Raw genomic sequence first — 3,553 nt, forward strand, 5'->3', positions numbered from 1 at the left:
AATATTCTGAAACAATTCAGGAGATGAAAAGTGGAACACACAGCAGGAGTCGACAATGCCAAAGAGTAAGAAGAGCATGACTGCACCTTCAAATGAAGATCTGAATATAGACTGTAACCACATTGAAACAACAAAGGAAACAGCATGCAAAGAAAGATGTTCACGTTTCAATGATCATATTCATTTTAGAGAGTGCCTGTATACGTATAATACAAAAGTTTAACTGGATAATTTGTTTCTACAGTACATGAATGGACTCATCTAAACAACACAAAGGGAAGGAAGATGATACAAATAAACAAAGATCTGCCTCAGTCTCATATTATATAAGAGAAGAAGGCCAAAGCATTCATATATGTGCCTCAAGAGTCAATAAACTGACAGGTAAGAGTGATTTTATTTATAGCCTAAACAAAATGCCTGTAGGAGACACTCAGGCCTATTAGCAAAATATATAAACTGGGCAGTGTACAAACTCAGGATAATCGAGATGGACAAGCTCACAAGCTGCAGGAAAGAGACAAAGAACGCACAGAGTTAATTAAGAATGATATATTTAAAGCATAAATGCAGATCTTCTCATTACTCCAGAAATAAAATTAGGCAGTTGTATCTTCCACCAGAGTTAAATCTTTAAAAAAATGCATGATGGGTACTGTAGTTCTCACATTATACAAGGTTTGTTGGGCTGCTCTCTTTCAAAGTATGAAATGGTATTCTGCAAATATTTCAACTTAAACTTCGGAAATCCTCATAGTGATAGTTTCTCAACTTTTGCGCAGTTCTTGATGTACATCAGCTCAAGATTTGGAATTAAAATATAATATAAGAACAGATTATATGTTGCACAAAATAGGGGCAAAAATATTTTCTGATATTTTAAATGAAAATCAAAACAACACTGTGACAGCCTGTTTCAACTGCCAGCAGAATCAACCCTTACCTGAACTGTCTGTTGGAGAAGTATTTTACTCCAGACTAGTTTGGCTTTATAACTGTACAATCTCAAAGTATTCACAAAAGAAAGCACACAATGTAGTTAACTGCACATGGGTTGAGAGTGACTCAGGATGGGATGGGGAGGGGGGGCAAATGAAATTGCATCTGCAGGAGAGATCGCTTAATTACCTTAAACAAAATAGCTAATTAAAGGAGGTTCACAAAATCTTAAGTCTTGGGCTAGTTTCCAATTCTAAACAGAAATTATACAATCATGGCAATGCTTACGAGTTACACTAAAAGCTCAAAGATATTTGGAGGAATTCAGTTTAATTCCCAATAAGTGGACATAGCTATTTGCCTCATGATGGGGTTTTTGGTATTATTGAAAAAGGCCTAATAAAACATGAAACAATCACTTTGTCCTAGAATAGCGTGACATTTTGGGAAAGTGTGGGGAGGTTAAAGTTTGGGATAAGACTGCTATAGTCACAAAATGAAATCAATTTCCAAACATGTAATGAAAGCCAAATTGTCTTTTATGGTGCCTAAGACAAGAGTAGTGCATTATGTAATAAGACCTAAAACCAGGACACAATGCCTTTTCAGAGTACTTACTTTACTTCAGAAATAAATGTTGAGGTGCGGAAACCTGGGGAGACATGTGTTTCAATAATATTTGAAGCACCTCAACTTCCATCAGTGATCACATGGGAGCAGTAATAAAGCTTTTGATGTGAAGAAATTGAGGTCTTATTTTGATAATTACCAATAGGAGAGTAAAGAGTTCCCTTCAAAAGTTGTATAAGGGAATGCTAATGATACTGAAGACAAAATTCTGTATTATGAAGAACCTTTACATTAAAGACCACCGCGTTGCAGCATTTTTTTTTTTTTTTTTTTTGGAAACGAAGTAAATTTAACTATTATATTAAAATATGTACTCTTTCTTTAGAAGTCATTTGAACGTATGACTATAAGTTTAGGATGTGAGAAACAGATTTCGTTACTGTGGAAACTTCTGTTCATGTGTTAACTTACCCCGAAAAACACAAATTTACAAATCTATTGTTAACTTCTTATTCTGATATTGTCTACAAAATGCAATGTACATAAGAGCCCATTGATTTTAAATGCCTAGAATGTATAGCTATGGTACAGTTTTGAAATTTTTTGAATCAGTGACGTTAAGTAAAACAAAAAAATACCTCTCCTGTAAAATTTTGTAAATGGCACTTGTTGAATTTCATCAAAATAGTCCTCAAATATGGAAAGTTCTGGCACAACTTACATACTTACATACTTTAGGAGTAAGGGAGACCACCCACAAAATAGCAGAATTGTTGAGCCATTGACAGAAACATACAAAAGAGAAAGTAAACTTCCCAGCATTTGGTATAAATCCTTTGCCAACATACAGTACATAGGCGCATGCACACACATCTGTGACAGTTACCAGAAACACAGTTCCAGGATTGCGTTTCAGAGGGTGGGCTAGAGTAAGTGAGGGTCGTGTTGTGTGTGGTGGATAAGTGAGAGGCAGGAAGAGGGTTTTGGGTAGGTATCTAGCAGTATCAAGGGAGGTAACAGGATTGTTGACTAGGAATTTGGGATGGAGGAAGGGGTGGCATGTGCATGGACTAGGCATGTGATACATGGGTACCAGAATCCATGGGGTGCGGCACATGATGATGGTTATGCTGAGACGTGGATTGGGAAGGGAGAGCTGTCAGGTAGAGGGTATGGGGACAGTGGGCTAATGGAGACTGAGGCTGGTATGTTTACAGGAGGAAACATGCCTAGCTCATGCATAAAAAGAATTTATACCATAAGCTAGCAAGGCCTGTTTCCCTTCTGTGTGTGCCTGTTGATGACTCAATGCTTCTGCTTTTCAGTGAGTGGTCTACCTTACTCCTATAGTATTTAAATAAGTTAAAGTATGTATCTGTTGTAGGGAATTTCTTGTAAAATGTAGCACTGAGTTGTCAATATGCACAAACAAAAGACAGCTGTTATCCTTTCCACACCAAAAAAATCCGTTCCACACAGCCTAGCCATCCAGGGACAACATATCTTCAGTGAAAGGAACCCCAAAGCCCAGTATACTGAAGGCATGATGAAGGTTTTCACAGTCAATACACTCCAAACCTAGTCCACACACAGATTTCCCATGACATCCTTACACACCCCCAATTCTCCCACCACCCCAAGAAACAGCTATAAAGGAGGGCCCTTCCTCTTCACGCAATATCACCCTGGACTGAAACAGCTGAACCATATCCTTCGCTAATGCTCTGACTACCTCTCATCCTGCCTTGAAATGAAGTGCATCCTACCTAAGATTCTTCCCATCCCCACTAAAGTGGTGTTCCATCCCCCACCCAACGTACACAACATCTCATCTGTCCTTCTGCCACTCTCAACCCCGACCAATGTGCAAGACCTGCCCATCCACTCACCCAGCACCTCCTACTCCAGTCCTGTCACAGGCTTAATCAACATAACAGAGGTCAGGTCACCTGTGAAATCAGCAATGTCATATACCAACTCTGTTGCAAACACTGCACAGCTTTTTATGCTGCAGTGACAAAAAGAGTCATGGATTAGTGATATG

Source organism: Schistocerca nitens, chromosome 3 (assembly GCF_023898315.1).
Source record: "Schistocerca nitens isolate TAMUIC-IGC-003100 chromosome 3, iqSchNite1.1, whole genome shotgun sequence".
NCBI lineage: Eukaryota > Metazoa > Arthropoda > Insecta > Orthoptera > Acrididae > Schistocerca > Schistocerca nitens.